The following is a 27,793-nucleotide window of genomic DNA, read 5'->3' as shown; positions in this document are numbered from 1 at the left end:
ACACCCAATCTGTCTCTTTGCTTGGCTCCACATTCAGTGCAGACTACAGTTATGAATCTTGATGATGACTTTTAGAATTCTGCACATTCAAATGCCTCTACATCAGTGAACTTCTGCACCCTTATGTAACACGCAGGTCTCTAAGGTCTCGAACCAGAACTGTTGGTTGTACCAAGGTCAAGGCTGAAGACCAAAGGAGACTGTGTGTTTGAGGTTGTGGCTCCCAAACTGTAATGGATTAGTTACAGTCAGGAGGGGAAACATGAATCGGGACGTGTGCATCATTTAATGACCAGGTCAAAATTTCCTCTGAAAATTTTTTCTGCCAAATGTATTGATCCATTATCAAAGCATGTACTCTTCCAGTACCAGATAAAAAACCTATTTGTGGATGCAACCAAGGAAACTGACCGTCTCGGCAGGCTGATAAATCACATTAAAAATGGGAACTGTCAGACGAAGCTTCACGCCATCAATGGAACCCCTCATCTGATCTTGGTAGCTTCCAGAGACATTGAAGAAAATGAGGAGCTACTGTATAACTACGGTGATCACAGTAAAGCCATTCTGGCTCATCCTTGGCTAAAATACTGAAACCTAGACTATAAGAGTTTATATTTCAGATGTGATGCTCCATTATGTAAAAGATGCAATAGATAAAAGGCAAAAAAACAAAAACAAAACAACAATCATTAGTTCACTGAAGATGATGTTAATCTGATTTCTAATTAAGTCACATTTCTGTGTTATAAGATAAGACTTTATTGATCTCACAGTGGAGAAACTCACGTTACATCAGCTCTTAAAAAGACACACAGGATGGGTGCAAGTGGAGGAAGATGTGCATAAAACAGCGTGTACAAGGATAGCAATAATAATAATACTTGTAACAATAAATAAGAAAATGAGGTAGAAATAGAAATATATATATATATATATATATATATATATATATATATATTATATATATATCAAATCAAATCAATTTTATTTATATAGCGCCAAATCACAACAAACAGCTGCCCCAAGGTGCTCCATATTGCAAGGCAAGGCCATACAATAATTACGGAAAAACCCCAACGGTCAAAACGACCCCCTGTGAGCAAGCACTTGGCGACAGTGGGAAGGAAAAACTCCCTTTTAACAGGAAGAAACCTCCAGCTGAACCAGGCTCAGGGAGGGGCAGTCTTCTGCTGGGACTGGTTGGGGCTGAGGGAGAGAACCAGGAAAAAGACATGCTGTGGAGGGGAGCAGAGATCAATCACTAATGATTAAATGCAGAGTGGTGCATACAGAGCAAAAAGAGAAAGAAACACTCAGTGCATCATGGGAACCCCCCAGCAGTCTAAGTCTATAGCAGCATAAATAAGGGATGGTTCAGGGTCACCTGATCCAGCCCTAACTATAAGCTTTAGCAAAAAGGAAAGTTTTAAGCCTAATCTTAAAAGTAGAGAGGGTGTCTGTCTCCCTGATCCGAATTGGGAGCTGGTTCCACAGGAGAGGAGCCTGAAAGCTGAAGGCTCTGCCTCCCATTCTACTCTTACAAACCCTAGGAACTACAAGTAAGCCTGCAGTCTGAGAGCAAAGCGCTCTATTGGGGTGATATGGTACTATGAGGTCCATAAGATAAGATGGGACCTGATTATTCAAAACCTTATAAGTAAGAAGAAGAATTTTAAATTCTATTCTAGAATTAACAGGAAGCCAATGAAGAGAGGCCAATATGGGTGAGATATGCTCTCTCCATCTAGTCCCTGTCAGTACTCTAGCTGCAGCATTTTGAATTAACTGAAGGCTTTTCAGGGAACTTATATATATATATATATATATATATATATATATATATATATATATAATATATATATATATATATATATATATGCATATATAAACATGATTGGAATTAAAAAATAGGAGCATCTTATTTACAATATGTGAAGTATATATGAAGTATATACTGTATTACGCCTCTTGGTCATGTTGGTTCATGTGACTCGCTCGGCCTTTTTTGTTAAAGTAAGAGATAAGGTCTTTAATGTCTGGTTAATAATAGATGTGTAGTCACCAAATGTAGTCATGTAGTCATGTAGTCACCAAATGGCCAAAATGTCATAGGGGATGCTCCCTCACAATGCAGCTGATACCCTTTATCCTTGACTGTCTTAGTAACTTAGTAACTAACTTAGTAAGTATGATTTTTTTCTACTTCTCTAACTCTCTTTGCATAGCTTTGCATGAATTAGCTGTTAGCTGTTTTTCAGTTAGCTTTATATACATTTAACTGTTTTTATAGCGATAAATACATTTTTAGATTCAGATAGTGTTATTTTAAGTCAATTTTAGATTGATATCTTTATATTCATTTAGCTATTTGCATATCTTTGCATTAATTTATGTTCAGTTACCTGTTTTTCAGTTACTTTCAGATTCAGTTAGCTTTATACACACTTATCTGTTTTCATAGTGATAAAGGTTTCGACTGTGAATGTTTTAAATGCATTTAGATTTGGTTAGCTTTATATTCCCTCAGCCCCAACCAGTCCCAGCAGAAGACTGCCCCTCCCTGAGCCTGGTTCTGCTGGAGGTTTCTTCCTGTTAAAAGGGAGTTTAAAAGGGACCTGATTATTCAAAACCAGATGATCAGTTAGCTGTTTTACAACTACCCTTTCAAGAATTTTTGAGAGAAAAGGAAGGTTGGAGATTGGCCTATAATTAGCTAAGATAGCTGGGTCAAGTGATGGCTTTTTAAGTAATGGTTTAATTACTGCCACCTTAAAAGCCTGTGGTACATAGCCAACTAACAAAGATAGATTGATCATATTTAAGATCGAAGCATTAAATAATGGTAGGGCTTCCTTGAGCAGCCTGGTAGGAATGGGGTCTAATAAACATGTTGATGGTTTGGATGAAGTAACTAATGAAAATAACTCAGACAGAACAATCGGAGAGAAAGAGTCTAACCAAATACCGGCATCACTGAAAGCAGCCAAAGATAACGATACGTCTTTGGGATGGTAATGAGTAATTTTTCTCTAATAGTTAAAATTTTGTTAGCAAAGAAAGTCATGAAATCATTACTAGTTAAAGTTAATGGAATAATCAGCTCAATAGAGCTCTGACTCTTTGTCAGCCTGGCTACAGTGCTGAAAAGAAACCTGGGGTTGTTCTTATTTTCTTCAATTAGTGATGAGTAGAAAGATGTCCTAGCTTTACGGAGGGCTTTTTTATAGAGCAACAGACTCTTTTTCCAGGCTAAGTGAAGATCTTCTAAATTAGTGAGACGCCATTTCCTCTCCAACTTACGGGTTATCTGCTTTAAGCTACGAGTTTGTGAGTTATACCACGGAGTCAGGCACTTCTGATTTAAAGCTCTCTTTTTCAGAGGAGCTACAGCATCCAAAGTTGTCTGTTGTATGGTTGGGGGTGCCTGGCTGCTTTTTGTTTCTGTCTTCTGTTTCTGTCTTTTGTTTTTCCTTCCAGGTGGCACGCATTTAGGACTGAGTGGCTGTGTGGCTGAGTTATCAGGACCTCACCCTGATCACCTGGGGCTGATCATGTGCAGCTCGTCAGGACTCACAGCTGTGGTGCATCTACGCGGATTGGAGCATGGTGGCATTTGAGTCTGGAGTACACAGTGTGTATTTGCCAGAGACTCGACTTTGTGACCAGATGGGTGAGATCGTCATCTTGAGAGCCATCTCATCATTATGGATGCAGAGAACGTCCAGGTTTGATGCCATGGTCTGTGAAAGAGGAGGGGGTGAGGTCTCACGCTCGTCAGCACACTTCCTGAGGTACGTTAGGGTTTGTGACTAACATTTGTACAGTCAGTAAATGTGGTGTCCCTCACACCTTATTATATTGAGCTGTTATGTTAGTCGTTTATTCAGCTTCCACTGCAGTGATAATGTGAACTGGATGTTCTATGCCTGCAGGGTGGGAAGCTGATTAAGTGATTAAGCCAGGAAGTGTTTGCTGTTTGTGTACACCTTTGAGTGGTCTCTCTGTGTGTGGAATGTGGACTCACATGATGGTTTCTTCTTTCACAGACTCGGTTTGTCGCGGCCACCTGGGGGGTGTCGGCGGGGTCCTTGGGTCCGAATTGTTTCTGGCTCCGGACCGTTAGTGCTGCTGGGAGCACACCATCATCTCCACCTCGCAGACCGCGCACTCATTTGTTGTATTTAGCACGTCACTGTTATGTCATTAAATTTTGTTATCCTTTGTACCGTGCTCTGCTTATTTCATACTGGGTCCTTCGCTGGTCGGTTCTCCGTCCTGCGTCCAACACATAACATTGTCTTCAATGAGGATGTAAAACTATTGACGAGATACTCTATCTCACTTACAGAGTTTAGGTAGCTACTCTGCACTGTGTTGGTATATGGCATTAGAGAACATAAAGAAGGAATCATATCCTTAAACCTAGTTACAGCGCTTTCTGAAAGACTTCTAGTGTAATGAAACTTATTCCCCACTGCTGGGTAGTCCATCAGAGTAAATGTAAATGTTATTAAGAAATGATCAGACAGAAGGGAGTTTTCAGGGAATACTGTTAAGTCTTCTATTTCCATACCACAAGTCAGAACAAGATCTAAGATATGATTAAAGTGGTGGGTGGACTCATTTACTTTTTGAGCAAAGCCAATTGAGTCTAATAATAGATTAAATGCAGTGTTGAGGCTGTCATTCTCAGCATCTGTGTGGATGTTAAAATCGCCCACTATAATTATCTTATCTGAGCTAAGCACTAAGTCAGACAAAAGGTCTGAAAATTCACAGAGAAACTCACAGTAACGACCAGGTGGACGATAGACAATAACAAATAAAACTGGTTTTGGGACTTCCAATTTGGATGGACAAGACTAAGAGTCAAGCTTTCAAATGAATTAAAGCTCTGTCTGGGTTTTTGATTAATTAATAAGCTGGAATGGAAGATTGCTGCTAATCCTCCGCCCCGGCCCGTGCTACGAGCATTCTGACAGTTCGTGTGACTCGGGGGTGTTGACTCATTTAAACTAACATATTCATCCTGCTGTAACCAGGTTTCTGTAAGGCAGAATAAATCAATATGTTGATCAATTATTATATAATTTACCAACAGGGACTTAGAAGAGAGAGACCTAATGTTTAATAGACCACATTTAACTGTTTTAGTCTGTAGTGCAGTTGAAGGTGCTATATTATTTTTTCTTTTTGAATTTTTATGCTTAAATAGATTTTTGCTGGTTATTGGTGGTCTGGGAGCAGACACCGTCTCTACGGGGATGGGGTAATGAGGGGATGGCAGGGGGAGAGAAGCTGCAGAGAGGTGTGTAAGACTACAACTCTGCTTTCTGGTCCCAACCCTGGATAGTCACGGTTTGGAGGATTTAAGAAAATTGGCCAGATTTCTAGAAATGAGAGCTGCTCCATCCAAAGTGGGATGGATGCCGTCTCTCCTAATAAGACCAGGTTTTCCCCAGAAGCTTTGCCAATTATCTATGAAGCCCACCTCATTTTTTGGACACCACTCAGACAGCCAGCAATTCAAGGAGAACATGCGGCTAAACATGTCACTCCCGGTCCGATTGGGGAGGGGCCCAGAGAAAACTACAGAGTCCGACATTGTTTTTGCAAAGTTGGTTGCTGATGTCGCTAACTTCACATTTCTCAAAACAGAGTCGCCAATAACCAGAGTTTGATCCTCGGCGGGTGTGTCGCTGAGTGGGGAAAAAACGGTTAGAAATGTGAACGGGTTGGCGGTGTACACGGGGCTTCTGTTTAGAACTACGCTTCCTCCTCACAGTCACCCAGTCGGGCTGCTTTCCCGGCTGCTCGGGATCTGCCAGGGGGTAACTAACGGCGGCTAATGATGGCACTGGGAGCTGCAGTCTCGATCCTGCATGCAGGCGCCTCAGGAGCTATGGTCGTTTGATTGCTGACCCGAGACAACAGCATCATCCGGCAGGGCCCTGGGTGACCAAGCAGCCCTGTTTAAGGATAGCCCTGCTTGCTCCACATGGAGACAGACCTAGAAAAGGTGGTCTAAACATGGCTTGTCTCACTAGACCCGGTTGGTTCACCGCTGCCAATGGGCGTCACTACACACGGTGAGAAAAGAAAAACAAAGAACCTGAAAATTGCGTGCTGAAATGTACGCACAATGATGGACTCAGACAATAGCGATCGTCCTCGAAGACGCTCAGCCTTAGTCACCAAAGAGCTAGCAAGGCTTGACATAGACACTGCTGCACTCAGCGAAGTGCGCTTTGCAGACCAAGGGTCACTCACCGAGGAAGGCACAGGCTACACACTGTTCTGGTCAGGGAAGGCTAAAGAAGATCGTTGACTCTCAGGGGTCGGATTCAAGATTAAGCGCGCCATAGCACATAGGTTACACAGTTTGCCAGTTGGACATTCTGACCGACTCATGTCACTCCGGCTCCCCATCAACAACAAGGATTTTGCAACTATTGTTAGTGTGTATGCCCCAACCATGCAGGACGACATCGGAGTTAAGGAGGCTTTCTATAGCGATCTGCACAACCTTCTACAGCACGTCGACACCCAGGACGAGCTCCTCATCATGGGAGATTTCAAGGCCAGAGTGGGCCGCGACTCTGATGTATGGAAGGACATGCTAGGGAAACATGGCATAGGCAACTGTAACGGCAATGGCCGCCTGCTGCTGGAGTTCTACTCTGCACATGACTTGACGATCACCAACAGCCTGTTCCAACAGAAAGAGAGATTCAAAGCAACCTGCAGACACCCACGCTCCAAACACTGGCACCTTCTGGACTATATTCTGACGCGACAGCGTGATAGAAGAGACGTACTACATACCAGGGTGATGCCTAGCGCGGATTGCTATACGGATCATTGCTTGGTCCGTTCCAAGATTGCTTTCACTTTCAAGCCCCCTCCTAAGAAGAAAGACCCACAGTTTAAGAAGCTACAAGTCCACAAGCTGCAAGACATAGACACAAAAATGGAGTTCCAGGCCAAACTAGAGGAGAGACTGGGCGGAAAAGAAGGCCTGCCTGACGACCCTGAACAACAGTGGATGAGATTAAAGACCATCCTTCAGGAGACGGCAGCAGAAGTAGTGGGCTTCTCAGCCAGGAAAAATAAAGACTGGTTTGATGAGTCTGATGCACAGATCCAGGAACTACTAGAAAAGAAACGTGCATGCCACAAGACTCTTTTAGCTAAACCTGATGACCACTCTGCCAAGACAGCTTACAGAAATGCCTGCTTCACACTGCAAAGCAAGCTCCGCATACTGCAGAACGACTGGTGGCTAGCTTTTGCGGAGAAGTCACAACAACATGCCGATGCTAGAGACATGCACTCCTTTTATGAAGCCCTTAAGACCATCCATGGGCCAGCACATCAAGTGCAAGCACCCCTGCGCTCCTCAGACGGCTCCACCCTTCTGACGGACAAGGAAACCATTATGCAGCGTTGGTCAGAACACTTTGAAAACATCTTCAGTGACAAGCGCACTGTGCAAGAGTCATCAATCGAGAAGATTCCCCAGGTGGAGGTGAAATGGGAACTTGATGACCCCCCAACACTTGAAGAGATCCGAAAGGCCACCACGCAGCTGAATCCAGGGAAGTCTCCTGGCATAGATGGCATCCCAGCAGAGGTGTACCAAAATAGAGGTGAGGCAGTCCTCGACAAGCTTCAGATTCTCTTCTCCAGTTGCTGGGAAAAGGAAATGGTTCCACATGACCTTCAGGATGCGGTCATTGTCTCCCTGTACAAGAACAAGGGTGACAAGTCTGACTGTTCCAATTACCGGGGCATCACTCTCCTCTCAATAGCAGATAAGATTTAGGCTCGAGTGCAGCTCAACAGGCTTACTCCTACCATAGTGCATGAAAATACTCCCGAGAGTCAGTGTGGATTTCGGGCCAACAGGGGAACCACCGACATGATCTTCATCCTGAGACAGATCCAGGAGAAGTGCAGAGAACAGAACATGGCCCTTTATGCAGCCTTCACAAACCTAACCAAGGCTTTTGACACGGTCAGTCGTGAGGGTTTGTGGAAGATTCTTGCACGCCTTGGCTGTCCTCCAAAGCTCCTCACCATCATCCGCCAGCTGCATGAAGGCCAGATGGGACAAGTGAAGTACAACGGGACTCTGTCTGGCAGCTTCCCCATCTCAAATGGCGTCAAACAAGGTTGCATCCTCGCGCCCACTCTGTTCTCCATCTTCTTCAGCATGATGCTTCGTGAGACCAAAGAAGACTTGACAGACGGCATCTATATCTGCTTCAGAACCGACGGAAGTCTGTTTAACTTGTGGCGCCTTCTGTCCCACACTAAGATCACAGAACAGCTAATCATGGAGCTGCTCTTCGCAGATGACTGCGCCCTCGTCGCCCATACGGAGCAAGCCTTGCAGCACATTGTCAACTGTTTTGCTGAAGCAGCAAGAGCCTTCGGCCTCACCATCAGTGTTGTGTGGGCCGCTGAAGAGGAGGTACTGCTGGCCCACCACCACCAGAGGGCGCCCTGCCTGGAGTGCGGGCTCCAGGCACCAGAGGGCGCCGCCGCCCCACAGGAGCAGCCTCGGTAACAGCTGTCACCCATCACCTGAGACAGCTGACGGCAATTATCACTGGGGTATATCAGCAGGACGGCATCTCCACCTCATCGCCGAGATATCGTTTCTACCAGAGAGGTAACGTATCAAAGCTACGGAGTGTATCTTTTTGGATTTGTGCTTAGTTTGTGGATTACTGTTCCAACGAGAGGTGGAGGTAACTTCCCTGCTGTTCGGAGTCCTGGGTGCAAACGCGCCCCCATCTAACTGTCCTTTGTTCCTCGCCAGCAGTACCAGGTCCGACACGCGGAGGCAGTGGCCACCTGGGAGTTCGGGACTTGGCGGCTCCAGTATTCCCGGGGTCCTGTGGCGGAGGAAGCCGTGTGGTTCCGGTCTTACCTTGGAGAGGCGTCTCCTATCTTTGAGCCTGCCCACACGACACTTTTGTGAATTGACTGTTGTCCATTGCTGTGATTGGTTGTATTCGTTGTGCACATTCACAACAGTAAAGCTTGTTATTTTGACTTACTCCATTGTCCGTTCATTTGCGCCCCCTGTTGTGGGTCCGTGTTCCTACACTTTCCCAACAATCAGCCTGAGAAAGACAGAAGTGCTATATCAACCGGTCCCCCATACAGCATATACCCCACCCCAAATCAACATCGAGGGTACCAGCCTGAATGCAGCAGAGCACTTCATGTATCTCGGAAGTGTTATCTCAAACGACGCATCTGTTGCCAAGGACCTAGACAGTCGCCTTGCCAAGGCCAGCAGTTCTTTTGGTCGACTCTCAAAGAAAGTCTGGCAGAATCATGCACTGCCCCTTTCCACAAAAGTGCAGGTCTACAGAGCCATTGTGGTCCCTACCCTCCTGTATGGAGCTGAAACCTGGGTTCTGCATCGCCAGCAGATCAGATTACTGGAACGCTTTCATCAGCGTTGTCTCCAAAACATCTTCAGGATCAAGTGGCAGGACTACGTCTCAAATGAGGACATCCTTACCAGAGCCAAACTGCCCAGCATGGAGTCTATTATACTCAAACAACAGCTTCATTGGGCAGGTCACGTAGCCAGGATGGATGATACACGCATGCCGAAATTAATTCTCTTTGGCGAGCTCAAGGAAGGGAGACAAAACCAAGGGGCCCCCAAAAAGCGCTATAAGGACCAGCTGAAGAAACAGCTCTCCCTTGCAGGCATTCAGCATCAGTCATGGCAGAATCTAGCTACAGATAGACTCAGCTGGCGTTCCAGCATCAAATCCGCCAGCCTGAAGTTTGAGGCAGAAAGAAGTGAGGCCTCACGCTAGAAGCGTCAAAGACAGAAAGAGCGGGCAGCAGCACAAGCCCAGCCTACTCAAGTGTTCATTTGCCCCAAGTGTAACAGGTCTTGTGCATCCCGCATCGGACTTTTCAGCCACCAGAGGGCTTGTAGAAAATAAACTTTAAAAAAAAAAAAAAAAAAAAAAGGCCTGCCCACTAGGAAACTGCCAACAACAACAATCACCAATACTTTTTCAAAAATGTATTTATGTGCGAAGCGCTTTGAGGCAACTTTATTGTGATTTGGCAGAATAGAAATGAAAAATTGTAAATTGAAATTGAAAACTGTAGAATACACTGCCATGACATCTACGATCTGTGGACTCGGCTGAAACTTTTAAAGAGAAGCTCAAGACCCACTTGTACACAGTTGCTTTTAACTAGTTTTATGTTACTGCTGTTTTATTTCCTGTATTTCTATTTTATTTTATTATCATTTTAAAGCACTTTGTGATTTTATCCAGAAAGGTGCTATACAAATAAACTTTACTTACTGCTTTGAAAATGTCCTTTACAAAAAGTGTCCACATCTGTGGCAGTACATGCTTTTAGTTTTGGAAATAATACTTTTCAGCAATTTGAAATGACTGACTAACTTGTACACAATTGTAATTTACCAGGAAATCCAGATTGAATAGACTGTAGTTTGTATTTTAAAGAAACATTGCTAATGTAACTGATGGTGCCCTCAAGAGTTACTTTCAAATTGCGTCAGGAAAAATCAGGAAAAAGAATATCTGATCCGGATTTTTCATCCAACTGGTCATGATTTGGCTTTCATGTGTACATCCAAATCAGATATCATCAAACTGCATCAATAATAAAATTCATACTTTTCTGTCACAAAATGTTTCATATCCAATTCTTCCCTGTTAGGTTGATAATGCACAGTGGATGATTTCATTCATTTCTGAAATCTCCATCTTCTTATGTCTCACATGAAATCGTTCCTTTCTACTTGCATCAAATTATAGCTCGTAAGAATACCAACACAGGTGTATCGCTTCCTCAAAAATACTTATTTTCAGAAATGAACCTTCATCTCACACTTTAGCTCTTCTTTTCATACACTGACCTATTTTCTTCTTCACATCAAAAGCACAGCAAGTTGACTTGTAAGAAACCAATTTATTTTATAGGGATAAAATGTGATTACTCATTCATCCCATTTTTGGCTTGTTGACATTTCCCCCCCAAAAAAACTTTCCTCATGGTTACATTTTGGTTTTTGAGTCCAGCGGAGCACAAAAGTATCCCTTTCTTTAACTTAAAGTCGAAATATTTAAACACCTCTTGGCACTCTGAATGCAAAATATACGCCGTAAGAGCCTGGGAGGTCCAACAGTAAGAGATGACGCCTCTAAAGACAAGTGCAAGGAGAAGACAAAGGGAATAAATATGGATCCAAAAACAGTCACTGCCCTGTCCTGATACAGGTTATAATAAAGCGTAATGAATGTGAATTTCAGCAGGAAGTGCCAGTTACCTGTGTGGACCGCAGCGTGCACACTCCAACAACTCAGTCTGGTGTCAGCTGCTATCACAGTGGACAAAGAACAGCAGCTCACCAGCTGTGCACATACAAAACAATTCCAATTCAAGGTGATGAGGAGCCTCCTCCACCCTGCCTGGCTGCCAATAACAGCTGACACCAAACCGTATCCCAGCAGCTGGGCAGCCATCCACCTCACCGCTCGCCGTCCAATAAAGCCTTGGCTACTAAATATGAAGAGCAAGAGCTGGCACCTCCAACTGAGCTGCAAAATGGACTGAGCCAGAATCACAGATGCACATGCATGGAAAAAACAAAACAAAACAAAACAAAAAAAGATACATTTAAATAAAAATCATCCAGCACGTCCATCATGAAAACATGCAGATATATGCATGTACACTACACAAATCCTAGCCAAGCATCGCTGAAAGAAATCCATCTTTGAAGAAGTCCAAAATTAATTCACATCATGTCAATTTGTGGGCAGCATTTTTGGACACATTAACTAAATTCCGAGCTGAGGTATGACTGAAAAATTGTAGGGCTTGTTAAGGGGGGAGGCGTGGTGCTAACTTTATAAAATTTGATCATTGTTTTCAGTGCTGTAGCTTGAAACGTTTTCACATTATGCAACCAAACAAGCAACCAAACAACACACACACAATCACACACACTGTTCTTCCCCAAGTCGTAAACCGATGACAACACAAGGAGGTGAACAATGGTCCTGGAACAACAATAGGAAACACAAACCAGGAACAAGACCAACATGACAAAATCACATTATGCATATCTAAACACATAATGTATCATTTTAGAAGAGAAGAAAGTTGCACATCCCGAGTAAAAATATGTTTGGCCATGACCTAAGCTTTTGCTTGGGCACCGATATCTTAGATGGTTTTATGACTATATGACAAATGAAGAGACAAACACAATCTTGAGATTTCAGATTTCTTGGAGACTTGGCTCAAAAATCTACAACCAGCCTCTAAGCCTGGGCCAATTCCATGAGCCGCTTTGGGTCACATTGTTGGATTCAGATGATATCCGTCACAAAGAAGCTTATACATATGAAACACACCTTTGTCATGTGATCACTGTGGCTGTTAAACACTTGAAGTTACTGTTTCGTCACAATGCTGCTAACATCTACAAAACCACTTGCTGGAAACATGCTGCTGAACGCTGATGGCTAGTTTGTCCTGCCTCCACTATGACATCAACACGCTGGATCTGACTGCTTTGTGTGTGAAAGAAACTGCTCCATTAAGCCCCGTTTACACATAGACGGTTTTGTCGGCGGGTAGTACGTAGACTGAAGTTCGCGGTAGTTCCGGCTGTTTTCGCGGTGGAAAGGGGTGGAGCATTTCGCCGGCGTTTTGACCGCCGTACTGTCCGCAAATAGGCGGATAAAACGTTGCTAAATCCGCTGAATAAAGTGGCGTTTTGACGCCGTAGCATCTGGCACACGTCAGGCAACGGGGGTTAATACCCAGTTCTGTCTTTTACAATCGCAGGTTAAGATGCGTGTGAGAATGGCGGTGTTCTGCTGCCACCAATAATGCCATGTGTACCGCTGGTTAATACCCAGGTTTTTATCCAGGCAAATCCTGCGTTACTCCAGGATCATTTGCATATAGGCACTGCCCCCAGGCTGAAGCAGCAGGAATACATGCCTCTGTCACTGCAGGGGGAGGGAGATTATCCTCAGCCTTTTCTTCTCCTTCCTTTCCCCCTCCTCAGCTTGTTGCTCCGTCTCCACCACAGGCCTCCCCTCTGCTTCTGAACCAGACCTCTTGGTTTCCTTCTTCTTTAAGTCCTTGCCGATGCCAACTTTCTTTTAGGAGGCATACTGGAGCTTCTCTGCAAAAATATCTGGAGCTGGCCGCGAGAGAGAGGCCTGCATGCAGCGCGCTAGTGTTTTTATACTGACCGTCGCCTATCGGCCGTTTGGAACGCCGTTTTAACCGCGAGGTGGCGTTTAGAACGGCGTACTGTCCGCTAGCGCCGTCGTTTTGTCTGCCTCTGTCGCTGGTTAAAACGCTGTTGTGTACGCCGATGTGGGCTCTATATCTCCATTTTATACGCCGTTGATTAGGGATACAACGCCGGCCGCCGAATAACGGTGGTGTAAACTGCGGCACTACATGAAGGGACAGGATGAAACGGCGATTAAAAAGTATCAAACGCCGTTGTTCGCGTTGTCTCTGTCATCACGCGAATTCTCCGGGAGCGTTCCCGGAATTATTCGACATGTTGAATAATTTTTTTTGAGGATTCCCAGTGAAGCCGGAACTAAGCCACGCCCACTAGCGCCAGCGTTAACAATGGCGTTTGATCCCTAAGACGGCCCGGAGGAGCCAAAAACTCTTCCGGGATGCTTCTGGAAGCTCTTACCGTCTATGTGTAAAAGGGGCTTTACTCAACCTACTAACATTATCTACTGCACTTAATAATTCATTTCTAAATGATAAGAGGTTGTTGAGTTGTGGAAACCAGCTGCTTAGTTGCCTCTGTTGGTGAGGAAACATTGAATGCTCTTGACTTTGCCAGCGAAGTTGTGATCTTTCTGTAATCATTGGATACTCTGACTGGAGTACTTAAGAACCTGGGTGTCTTGGTTTGTGATTGTCCTGTCAAGATTTCCCTCAGAGCCTGGTTTTAACTCTGTTTTACCAGTGTCATGTGTTTGTTTCTCCACTAGATGGCGCCTTCAGTTTTGTTTCACACCTGGATCAGATGAGTGACTGATTATTGATAGACTATTTAAACCCTTACTTTCTGTTCATGTATTGCCAGATACTTGTGTGCCGTGTTTGTCTGTTGCCTTGCTTGCCTCGTTTTGCCTTGCCAGCTTCCAGAGCCTTCTTCGATGATTCAGGCAGTATCCAAGAGGATCAAACCTGAATGCCGCCCTGTGACCTTGACTGCATCTTCCAGCTGTGCGCTTAACACGCCGAAGCATCCCGCAACAAAAGCTCAGGTAACCTGGCCTCCCCTCTAATTCCCGTATTAGAGCGAATTGTCTTTTCCTGATGTTCCAGACGATTTCGGTACGGCTCCCAAGCGGACCTGAATCCTGGCTCTGACTACCTGCACAGCACGTCACTTAGGAACTTCTCGGCTCTTGGCGCAGAGCACGTCTCGACTACACGCCAGTTAAGTTCTCCTCGTCTCACTGAGATTCCAATCTCACTCGTGTCTTTATTCCCTATCGTTCCTGGTCTCGGAGGCAAGCGTTCCACCTCGTCCTGAACCCTTCAAGGCTGGCTACAGGATCCTGCAGCTCCCTCATTTCACTGCCACGAGGCGGGCCATCTCTCCACACTGCAGGCACCCTAGCACAGCACCTTAACTTAATATATATTTTCCTTTGTACTCTTCTCTGTGTCCAGCTCCCTGCATTTGGGTCCACTGCCTGCAACGGTTCGGTTCCACCTAAACCTCTAACCATAACATGTGCTCTACCAAGATGAAGATCCAGGCTTTTAATGATTTCCTGGACTCATCCATCAGAAGTGTAACTGTACAGTATGTGGTGAAAGTGTTGAACTTGTAGAGACATTCACTGCATCTCAGCAGTGATTTTTATATCTCTGGATTCTTGGCCTTTGAGATTGAGAGGAACCTGAGAAAAGCTAATGGATTCACTGGTGCCACTTGACAGAGTGTTTAGTGATGCCGATATCTTTGCAGGACAACAAAGGTCCAAGTCTTTAGAGTCCTGTCACTTCCTGTCTTACTGTATGACTGTGAGACGTGGATGCCAACAAGTGACCTAAAATGATGACTGGATGTCTTTGGTATTTGGTCTATTTGGGTATCACTAGAAGGACTTTGTGTCAGGATAAAAAGGGCTGTAGGTCCCGTACAAAGTTGCAGAGACATATTACTGTACATTTTGGCTATTCTTGGCACTCAGGTATAGCTCAGGTATAAGCAGCAGTTACATGAAAAAGTCAGTTTAGTAATATTTAAGAGTCAGGAGGTAAGGAAAAATCTGTACAAAAAAAAAATAAGTAAATGTTGATATTCATATGTAAATTTAGCATTATACTAACACAGCAGTTGTAAGCAGCAGATAAATGTGCACACACTGAAATTCAAGTGCTGACCCACAACATCTATATAAGACCATGCATGCACGCACGCACGCACGCACGCACGCACGCACGCACGCACGCACGCACACACACACACACACACACACACACACACACACACACACACAGAGAAGTCAATGCTTGTGATCAATACGTGTCTTAATGAGCCTATCAGCTTATTGGTTGCCTCATTCACTGCGGTTTATCAGCGGTATAATCACCCCCCTCAACCGCGGCCATCAAACAATATAATGAGACCATATATCAGTCACTCAGCCGTACAAACACTTACTCAATGTGATATAAAACCATCAGCACAATAGGGCCGCAATCGCTCCGGCAAGCCGCGCTGCACAATGGATGACATTGCCTGCAGGGCCGTAATGACAAGCCGTTTAATGCTATTGTTATGGCGGCGGCCTCAAGGTGCAGAGGTGTTAGAGCAGGTAGGGAGTTAGCAGACAGGTAAAATGAGAAAGGGGAGAAAAATTAAAGAGATACGAGAAGCGGGAATAAGAAATAATATGGAAGGAGTTGCATGAGGTCAGGCATGCGGTGTAAAACTCAGATCCACTGTGGTGAACTTGAGTAAAATGGGAGTGGCCAAAAGAAATTAGTTTAGTGAGGAAGAAAAACTAGCTGTTACCATAGAGTGCACACAGATTGGACACTCCTAGTTTTTCTATAAAAATCTGGAAGAACCGTTTTGAAGCTAAAAAAGTTGCTCTGCGTGTTGCCATGTTGGTAGCACTTATTATCCCTACGTCACCACCCACCAATAAATGGCAAAGAGATGGCACATGGGTGATACTGTGCATGATCTGGGAGGGACAAATTAAAGCCGAACACACCCCATCTTTGAGTTCCTGAAGAAGCTAAGCTAACAGGCTAACCCTGATGGCCAAGTGGTTAACTTCATTTGCTTCCAGTGCAGAAGCTTCCTTTTTCAAGGCCACTACTGCCCATTCTTCATGTAATGTGGATTTGCCTCAGGAAGGGCATCTGGTGTCAAACTTGTGCCAAGTCAACATGCAGGTCCACCACTGATGTGTTGTGGTGACCCCGAGTGAAAACAAGGGAGAAGTTGAAGGGACTTACTTATATTTTTGGGACTGTAAGGTTGGTTCTCATAAGTTTGCTTTGGTTTCTAAAAACTTCTTCACTAATCATGGATTAACTGCCCCTACCAACATGGCGTGTCTGAATATTGATGGCTGGATTAAGGAATATGGCAATCATGGATTAGCCTATCAGTGGCACCCTTTAAACACATCCATTTACAATGGGCAGTGCCAGGCCCACAATACACTGGAATTGAGGAGGAAGATGCAAATGAAAGTATTTCTGGCTGGTTAACAGATTAATGCTAACCTGTCAGGGTGCACCAAAGCTTCCTGAGGGGAAGCAGTGCAGCAGTAACGTGAGGGTTTTTTGAGTATTCCTACTCAGGTTTTTTTTTTTTCCCCCTTCTGCCTATGGTGGCAGAAATCACCGTCATCCTGATGTTACACCGTGGTGACTGGTGATGATATGTGCAGGCAAGCAGAGTGCACCTGTGTTGTAAACCAGTGTAACTACAGCACAATCAGTGTTGCAATGTGTGAGGATAAAGAAATACAAAGAAAACAAATCTATGAAAACTTCAGGATGTTCACTGTCGAGCTGATCACACAAGTCATATATATACTCAACAAAAATATAAACGCAACACTTTTGGTTTTGCTCCCATTTTGTATGAGATGAACTCAAAGATCTAAAACTTTTTCCACATACACAATATCACCATTTCCCTCAAATATTGTTCACAAACCAGTCGAAATCTGTGATAGTGAGCACTTCTCCTTTGCTGAGATAATCCATCCCACCTCACAGGTGTGCCATATCAAGATGGTGATTAGACACCATGATTAGTGCACAGGTGTGCCTTAGGCTGTCCACAATAAAAGGACACTCTGAAAGGTGCAGTTTTGTTTTATTGGGGGGGGATACCAGTCAGTATCTGGTGTGACCACCATTTGCCTCATGCAGTGCAACACATCTCCTTCGCATAGAGTTGATCAGGTTGTCAACTGTGGCCTGTGGAATGGTGGTCCACTCCTCTTCAATGGCTGTGCGAAGTTGCGACGACGAACTGGAGTCAGGTCGAGACCCCGATGAGGACGACGAGCATGCAGATGAGCTTCCCTGAGACGGTTTCTGACAGTTTGTGCAGAAATTCTTTGGTTATGCAAACCGATTGTTTCAGCAGCTGTCCGAGTGGAATGGTCTCAGACAATCTTGAAGATGAACATGCTGGATGTGGAGATCCTGGGCTGGTGTGGTTACACGTGGTCTGCGGTTGTGAGGCTGGTTGGATGTACTGCCAAATTCTCTGAAACGCCTTTTGAGACGGCTTATGGTAGAGAAATGAACATTCAATACACGAGCAACAGCTCTGGTTGACATTCCTGCTGTCAGCATGCCAATTGCACGCTCCCTCAAATCTTGCGACATCTGTGGCATTGTGCTGTGTGATAAAACTGCACCTTTCAGAGTGGCCTTTTATTGTGGGCAGTCTAAGGCACGCCTGTGCACTAATCATGGTGTCTAATCAGCATCTTGGTATGGCACACCTGTGAGGTGGGATGGATTATCTCAGCAAAGGAGAAGTGCTGACTATCACAGATTTAGACTGGTTTGTGAACAATATTTGAGGGAAATGGTGATATTGTGTATGTGGAAAAAGTTTTAGATCTTTGAGTTCATCTCATACAAAATGGGAGCAAAACCAAAAGTGTTGCGTTTATATTTTTGTTGAGTATATATCAAGGTGCTGATTTTGTTTGGAGTGAGACTCCTTAAAACACCATCAGCAGCCAGAGGCACTTTCTAAAACCTCCCATAGCTCAAAGTGAATCTGAGTGAATAAAAGATGAGACCCATCCATAAGGAGGTGTTTAACTCCTTGTCCTGATGGTGTAAAGGTGAATGAACTGAAGTCTGGTGGATTTTCCAATATTTCCACAATTATACACTGTTAGACAGCATACTTGTTATCTTGCAGTTTAAAGGGGTCATACAGTGCAAAATTTGTGTTTATCAACTGCTCTTATGCTGAGACATGGTCGGTGAACTCTTCCTTGTTCTCCGAGACCCGATCTGTGGGACGGGAACTCCCCCCCCACCCCATCACACTGTTCCTGCAACCCTCCCTTCTGAGAGGGGACATGGCCAGCAGCTTTTCTTCAGCAAAAGGAAACGACAAAGGTTGTTTCTTAGAGAGCTGAATAATAATAATAATAAAAACAAGTTTAACAGACCATATTAAAGAAAATGACCTTGGATAGATAACTTGGAGTAGATTAGAGTGAACACACATGCTAACTGAGGTTAGTATATTTTTAAGATCATCAGTTGTCATAATCAGTTCAGGTTTGAGTGAATGAACTGGTGCTGTGTGTCACCACTTCCACCAAAATATGGAATTGCCCCAAGCCCTGGATGGCAAAAGATCAACCAGTGGCACACAGTGACAAATCTGTCACATCCAAGTGATATGTCGCCATGCCTTTTGCAGTTTCCACAATCTGGACCATGTCCAGAGAAACACATCGCATAGCCTAAATGTCACCACTGATGTTCCTAAACAGTGGAAGTGATACTCCTCATCTGAGTCTCCCCATTTGACAGGAAGTCCAACAGTGCTCAAGAATCCTCCAAAGGCACCTAGTACCAAAGACATCCAGTCACTGCCTTAGGCCACTGGTTAGTATTCAACTGCACAACCACACAGTCAGACAGGAAGCTCCTGCAAAATACCAGCATCAACAGGTACATCTGTGCAGGGACCTTGTGACGCCATCTGTTCTTCCCAGACTTGAATGTTGCTACTGATATACGGTGCATCCGGAAAGTATTTCCACATTTTGTTATGTTACAGCCTTATTCCAAAATGGAGCAAATTAATTTTTTCCCTCAAAATTCTACTCACAACACCCCATAATGAGATGATTTTTGGGGAATTTTTTGTAAATTTATTAAAAATTAAAAAAACAAACAACAACAAAAAAAATACGGATACATACGTATTCAGAGTCTTTGCTCAATAGTTTGTTGATGCACCTTTTGCAACAATTACAGCCTCAAATCTTCTTGAATATGATGCCACAAGTTTGGTGCACCTATCTTTGGGCAGTTTTTCCCATTCCTCTTTGCAGCACCTCTCAAGCTTCATCAGGTTGGACTGGGAGGGTCGGTGCACAGCCATTTTCAGATCTCTCCAGAGATGTTCTGTTGGATTCAGGTCTGGGCTCTGGCTGGGCCACTCAAGGACATTCACAGAGTTGTCCTGAAGCCACTCCTTTGATATCTTGGCTGTGTGTTTAGGGTCATTATCCTGTTGAAAGATGAAGCGTCGCCCCAATCTGAGGTCAAGAGCGCTCTGGAGCAGGTTTTCATCCAGGATGTCTCTGTACATTGCTGTATTCATCTTTCCCTCAATCCTGACTAGTCTCCCAGTTCCTGCTGCTGAAAAACATCCCCACAGCATGAGGCGGGGTACACCCTGGACAGAACATCAGTGTACCGCAGGGTAAATCAGTTCATTCCAATTCAGTTCAATTTCTATATCACAATGTAAGTTCCCCAAGGTGTTTGACATGTGTAAGGTCTAACCTCATCAACTCCTCTGGTGTTTTTGAGGAAAAACTTCAAGCAGAACAGACTCAGAGGGGTGACCCACTGCTTAGGCCATTCTACCAAATAACAGGATTCAAATAAAGTACAACAGAAATTTTGCAACCATGCAAAACACAATGAGGTTAAGAATAAAATACAGAGTGGAAAGAGTAATTGGGGGTTGTTATACAAAGTTCCCGTCCACAAAGAACAATTGTGAACATGTTTCATCCATCAAGAAGTGGAGGAAAGGGCATTTTGGGTGAATTTCAGGTTTTCATTACAAAAACACCCATATTTTACCCCAAATCCAAAATGTCCAAATTCTGCAAGGGAGAATTGTGAACAGTGCTTATAATAATAATAATAATAATAATAGTAAGTAAGTCCCTTCGGCTGCTCCCTTGTTTGCACTCGGGGTCGCCACAGCAAATCCAAGGTGGATCTGCATATTGAATTGGCACAGGTTTTACGCCGGATGCCCTTCCTGACGCAACTCCACATTACATGGAGAAATGTGGCAACCTTCTGCACTGAAACCAAGCACATCAACCACTTGGCCACCACCCCTGCAATAATAATAATAATAATAATAATAATAATAATAATAATAATAATCCCTCATGAACCTTTTTGGGTAAATTTTGGACAGAAGATAAAAAAAAAGTGTCTGTTTTTTGGTGTAAAAGCCATAATGTTCTTTATGATAATGCACTTCTATAAAAAGGGATATAACCTTTAAGTTACTGCTCGTGTCTTTAAGACACCCACTGATCTATGCTAGCTTGCTAAAAAGTATGTAAAATGACCTTTGAAGTGAATCCATCAATACAAGGAGATTTTCCATTTGTTTACACCTTCTTTATAGGAAACACTCAGAAAATAAAGAGCCACCTAATGGACATTTTTCCAATGTGCCATTCAGTTGAGGGTTAACAAAAAGCCTTTGAAACACTGTTTCGACCATCGTGACACGAAAGCACTTTGGAAAACTAATAAACACCTCATTTAGCAGGATTTAGCTGGATTATAGCTCCAGTGAACCGGGTGGACCTATTAAGTGGCACAAGATGCAGCAGTAGGGCTTCAGATTAACTTAAATCCCACAGAATCAAAAAATTCTGAATTGATTTCTTTGAAAAAAGGTCAGGTTTGGGTCGCATCCATCATGCCAGGCTGCAGAGAGCATTATTTACATCAATCTGTGCATGCACTGCATGAATAACAGGAAAACAAATGAGGCTACAGGTTCAAAAAAGAGAAATGACTCGAGATCCAGAGAGCAGAGAGGAGGCGCATCGAGGTGGTGGGGAGCGGTAATAAGAGCAGATGGTGACAGGCTGTAGCCGATATTGTTTCATTAAGGAGAAGCTGGACTGAACTCAGGAGAGCGCTCTGTCTCGCTCCTTCTCTCTCCATCAGCCAGCCAATGTAACACCGTGTCACAGCCAAATGAGCTTCATCGGCAGCTCTCTGCAGAGGATTCTGATGCTTCATTGGACAAATAAGCAACGTGTTCAGGCCTCAAGCTAGAATACATTCAAAGAATTAGATTTCTCTTCAATAAGTAAACAGCAGCCACCGAAACAGCAACAGCAGCACCAACAGCAAAAAAGCGAGTGTACTGTACAACCTCAGGTCCAGTGTCGGCGCTGCTGTGTTTGTTATGTGGTCAAATGCTTTTGAATTACACACTTTAGCCAAACATATCAACACAACTACCGGTTCCACATTTGCTAATTACACATTTATTTTTTTCTATAATTTTTTCATTGCTGTAGATTAAACAGAGAGAATCTCTGAATATTTTTCAGAGTGAAACTGGAGTTCTTCAGGGATGTGTTCTGGCTCCAACATGGTTCAATGCCTGCTTAGATATGGTGTTGGGTATCGGTAGCTGTTCAACCATCTAAATGATCTGTATCTGTATTCATAGTGGGCGGGGCCTAAACTGGAAGTAAGTAAGTAAATTTTATTTATATAGCACCTTTCACAGACAAGAGCCACAAGGTGCTTCACAACATAAAAGCACAGTACACCACACAAAACATCAGACAATGGCCGAGACATAAAAACATAAAACATAACATAGGATAGCAGAGCAGCCCAAAAGCTAAGCAAACGCTTGAGTAAAAAGGAAAGTCTTAAGTTGGCTTTTAAAAGTATCGACAGAGTCCGAGACAGAGACAGAGTGAGCGCAGAGAGAGCGGGAGACCATTCCAAAGCCTGGGAGCAACAGCCTGGAAGGATCGCTCTCCTCTGGTTGCAAAATGGGTGCGAGGAACCATCAACAGATTTTGGTCTACAGACCTCAAAGCCCTGGCAGGGGCATAAGGCTGGATAAGGTCACAGATATAGGGAGGCGCCTGGCCATGTAGAGCTCTAAAAGTTAAAACCAAAATTTTAAAATTGATCCTGAAGGACACTGGCAGCCAATGAAGCTCCTTTAAAATTGTGGAAATATGAGTCCTTCTGTTAGCTTGTGTCAGAATTCTTGCTGCAGAGTTCTGTACCAACTGCAGTTGTTTTACCAATGAATATGGCTTTATACACCCTGAAGAAAACCATACATGGATGTATGGTTTTCTTCAGGGTGTATAAAGCCATATTCATTGGTGAACAACTTGACAACTGATAATATTTACAGAACAGCCTCAGAATTGAGAGTCAATGTTTTCAATCACAATAGTAAAGGAACTATTTACAGAACAGCCTCAAAATTGACATTCAAATCAATGATTTTGATCACAAAAGTAAGAGAACTATTTACAGAACAAGTTTTTTATGAACTCACAACATGAATATTCTTAAGTGTAGGAAAGAATAATTACAGAACAGCCTCAGAATTGACATTCAATGTTTTTGATCACAGTAGTAAAGGAACTATTTTATAGAACAAGTTTTTTTATAAACTCAGAACATGAATATTCTTAAGTGTATGAATGAATAATAGAACAGCCTCAGAATTGACATTCAATGTAGTAGGAAATTATGAACTACTAAGTATGCATGATTGTCATACTCAACACAACTTTCTTTTTATTATTATTATTTTTATTTTATGATCAAACTGTGATTTTTTTTCAATTATTTATTTTTAATACCTAAAGTTCTTGGCATTTTTTTCCACACAAAGTTAAACAATGTTGATTAAGGTGTCTGCGTGTGTGTCTGTATGCATGTGTGTGTGAATGAGTGAGAGGGAGAGAGAGAGGATGTTCTAAGACTGTTTATTTTTTAATTATCTGTGTGAACTTGGTGATTCATGCAAACATCCAGTAATGGCAAACAGAGAAATAATATGTCAGCCTTGTTCACTGTATTCTTCTCAAAAGCACCACGTTCAGTACGACCAAAGTTTCCCAACTGACTTTATATCACCAGCCAAACTAAGAGCAAACAAACAGTTAAAAAAAACAAAAAACAAACCTGACCGGAGTGGAGGCAGTGACTAACACAACACGAGCCGTTTTCGGCTTTGTCTTGTCAAATGCACCACATACGTTATGAAACAAGTTCACCAAGTAACTTTAAATACCATACAAACCAAAATAGAGGCAAACTGAAGAAAACCTAATGGCCCAGTCACACAGCACACGACGATTCCTGAACAAAGGGAAAAAGTTTAAAAAAAAAAGTCACAATTTGTTGAGAAAAGGTGGATGAAAGAGCTTTATCACCGAATAGCCTGTGAAGCAAGAGAGCAAAAGGGATGAAAGCAGAACAAAACAAAACCGAAGCTAACAATCTCGATGCTTTAATGAAATGTGCCTGGAGCCACAGCTGGAGCAGTGTGTGTCTGCATCCCTGAGTTCCAGGGCTTGGCACTGGGACGGAGCTCATAGCGCCTGAGTCCTGGAGAAACTGCAAACAGAAGCTGTGGAGATCTGTGCGCATGTCAGTGGACCCACCTGCTCTGGTTCCTCATTCAGAACAAAAGAGGGATCATCTCCTTCATCATCAGAATCCACACTGTCTGTCGACATGCTGTGCGCTCCGTCTTGCTCCAATTAAAAAAAAACTGGTGTGCCGTGGTCACTGCTGTATCACTGTATTATGTTCTAAGCCATCTATATTGATTTATAACAGAAAACTGTCAACGGGGGAATAAATATGTGTAAAGATGATTGAATATATCAGAGCAGTAAACTGATCAGTCCATGTGAATGCGCATTGCCTGACATGTGCGGTTATTTCAACCAGCTGCAGCTGATCCACATTGTGAATTCTGCATTCCAGAACAGCTCTTTATATAATCTTTTGAATTATCTACCTGTTGCCACATGTACAAAAGGGCTGGATTGTCATTCCTACACTCATATTGTTATATTTAATAAAAAATAATAAGCACACGTTCAAGTACCATTGGGAATTACACAACTTTTTTGTTGTTTCAAATTAAGCAGTTGCTTGTGGCAAAATTAATTGTATCCACACAAAAGATTAATTCTGGCCTGTATAAGGTGCCTGAGCCCATTGAAGCTGACCCCCCACCCAGATAAAAAAAAAAAAAAATCCAAGCAAACAGGCTGCGTTTGCCCTATAAATTCCGAAGGTACATGAACACAGCAGCAGCCTCAGCGCTCACAAACCAGCTTCTGCAATGTGTGAAAACATTCAGCCGGTTGAACGAAGTCAAACGAAACAATAACATTACAAAAAACTAAAACGATTAAGACCATGGACGAATTGAGGTTTTCGTTGCCCTTTGTTCAAATTTTTCAAAAGTTTAAAAATCCTGACGAAGTGCCAGTTGCAGGAACAAAGCTGCGCGAAGGTTAAACAATGCCAATGAAAGTCAATGAAAGTCCAGAGTTCTTGTTTCGTTAGGGCTTCGTTACCCTTTGTTAAGTGCCGTGTGACTGGGCCATAAGGAGTACTTGAGAGAGCAATGTGAGGTAGACTCAAGCCAAGCACAGAGAGAGAGATCAGTTCCTGTCTGTCTGTGTGTGTGCGAGAGGCTGCAGAGATGTGTCTGTGTAGGGAAGGGCGGCGCTGTGTGTGACTGGCGTGAAGACAGTCAGTTACCCAATCAGAATTTTCCTTCAGCACGAGCACAGATATTGACGAGTTTTACTCCTATCATACTTGTGCTCGTCAAAAATGCTTTATCTGTACCGGATATGTGAAACGATGTCTGAAACGAGTATCCACCTCAACCCCGGTCCAACAGAAGCAGTGCAGCACCCCAGAGGGCTGAATATGTCCAGTAAGAGAGCAGAGAATTGTGTGTAAGCAGCCAGGGAGCTGTCCATGGTTTCTGTGGTGCTGAAATCCTCACAAAGCCTACATCTATAGAAAGCAGCCGGAAGAAGACTACGGGGTAAGAAAGACAGGACGACTGCAAGTAGATTAGTTCTGCTTCATTGGACTAGGGTCAAAGTTCAAGTCCTGGGGTTGCAATACAACAGTGAGGGGACTCTGCTGTTTGTGTTGTCTCTTGCTGTGAAAAGCAATTTGTTTTCAGGGACATCTTCAGTCAACACCACAGGGTGAGGCAGGATCTTTTCTTTACATTAGTCTCTGGGTTTCTTTCAAGGTGAGAAAGAAGCAGGCGCAAAACACAAAGATTAAAAAAAGGGATAAAGATCAAAATCAAGAAGGAAAAATGAAAAAGCAAAAAGTACAAAAAAGGAAGACAAAATAAAGCAAATAAAAGAAAGAAATGATATAACTGTGTGTTTTGCAAGTCAACACGTTGCTTTCACATGTGTCCTTGATACGGAAATCCTCACCGAGCACTCACATCACATTTTGACAGCATGTACTGGCAGCATCTTTTTCCTGTCTGACACAGAAGGTGAGCTCTCTGCTTAAAGACATACAGCAGAGGAGGGAGAGGGTCCCTGAGCCTTTGCTGTCCCCAAATCCCTCATTCAGACAAGCTTGATCTCCATTCACAGACACAGACTCAGCTCTATTATTCGTTTGAATAGCGGATCTGTATTCGCCAGCCATCTAAAGCGTATCGTACATTTTCATCAACCAAAAGAGCCTCCGGAAAGCATGACACAGGCTGCAAGGAGTGCACATATTTTGTATGCTCGGTAGGTGAGAGTGGAGAGGGTCTGCTGAATTCAAATGTGATAGTGGAAAGAGGAATATCTTTGTGTGTGTATGCACAAAGTATGCATTCCCTGTGAATACCCTTATTCATATATTCAAGTGAAGAATGGAAACTCCAGAGTGAGGTGAAGAAAGTGATGCCTTATGAAATAAGTGCTGGCAATAAAATCAAACGTGCTGTACCTGCTTTGAGGCAACAGACTGTCTAAAAAAAACTCCACAAAAAACAAACTCTGACTCTTGGATTTTGAAGAAAGAATATGAAACAGTATTTTGCACCAAACTGTTCAAAAGATGATCAAAAACAGAAATCCTAAATAACAGCTACTGACATTGTTTTTACTCTTTGCCATTCAGCTAAATATTTATGGCTTTACTGATATAAAGTGACAACAGCATTGAATATGATTGAGATTTATGCTGTAGACATAAAATGTAAGGCTGACTTTTCATTAATTAGAGCAAGGTGGAAACTAAACAAAGGGTTTGTGAATTCAGTCCACGATGGCATGATCTGGGATTGCATCCTACAACCTCTCCACAGGGGTGCTCCAGGGCTTGATGCTGGGGTCCTATTTCATTGCCACAAACACCACCACCCTAGGTTCAATTATTCACTAACATGGCTTCTCATATCATTGCTTTGCAGATGATACCTGACTGTATCTGTCAATTCTGTCAGATAAATCCAAAGGCTCGGTGCAGATCCCGGGCTGTCTCTCAGATACTGTATATCCACGTGGATGAAGTAACACCACCTTCCCCTAAATCTCTCTGAGAGTGGACTACTGGTATTCCCAGCTAAATTGTCTCTCTATCTCTCTCTCTTACCACAGTGGCAAGAAACCAGGGTGTCCTGATCGATGACCATGTTGCTTCTGTCTCCCAGCTGAGCTGCTTCATAGTAATTAACATAAGAAAATCAGGCACTATCAAACTCATTATGCCATCTATCTCGTGGTACAAGCATCAGTTATCTTTCACCTTGACTATTGCCACACATTTCAAATGGGACAGGAATGGCTCGACAGATGATCCTGAATGTAGAGGCGCATCTGGTTTATCATCAACTCATAACTGGTACATGCTACCCCACTCTTTACTGAGGTCTGTTGACTACCTATTGCTGGCTGCATCCAATTCAAGCCACTAATTCTTGCCGACAAACTGACTAATACAATGAGGAAAATAAGTATTTGAACACCCTGCGATTTTATAAGATCTCCCACTTAGAAATCATGGAGGGGTATGAAATTTTCATCTTAGGTGCATGTCCATTGTGAGAGACATAATCTAAAAAATAAAATTTCGGAAATCACAATGTATGATTTTTTAATAATTTATTTGTATGTTACTGCTGCAAATAAGTATTTGAACACCTGTGAAAATCAATGTTAATATTTGGTACAGTAGCCTTTGTTTGCAATTACAGAGGTCAAACATTTCCTGTAGTTTTTCACCAGGTTTGCACATACTGTAACAGGGATTTTGGTCCACTCCTCCATACAGATTTTCTCCAAATCTTTCAGGTTTGGAGTTTCAGCTCCCTCCAAAGATTTTCTATTGAGTTCGGGTCTGGAGACTGGCCAGGCCACTCCAGGACCTT

The 27,793-nt window shown here is 43.2% G+C and overlaps 1 protein-coding gene across 1 annotated transcript in view; it reads right to left on the bottom strand.

The window, feature by feature from the left end:
• LOC117517414 (receptor tyrosine-protein kinase erbB-4-like) overlaps positions 1-27,793 on the bottom strand; it is an 886,935-nt gene that overhangs the window by 133,150 nt on the left and 725,992 nt on the right. The gene's annotated exons all lie outside the window — the stretch shown is intronic.

Source organism: Thalassophryne amazonica, chromosome 1 (genome assembly GCF_902500255.1).
Source record: "Thalassophryne amazonica chromosome 1, fThaAma1.1, whole genome shotgun sequence".
In the NCBI taxonomy this organism is placed as follows: Eukaryota; Metazoa; Chordata; class Actinopteri; order Batrachoidiformes; family Batrachoididae; genus Thalassophryne; species Thalassophryne amazonica.
The sequence above is the reverse complement of the archived record's forward strand: the minus strand, read 5'-3'. Positions and strand labels throughout refer to the sequence as shown.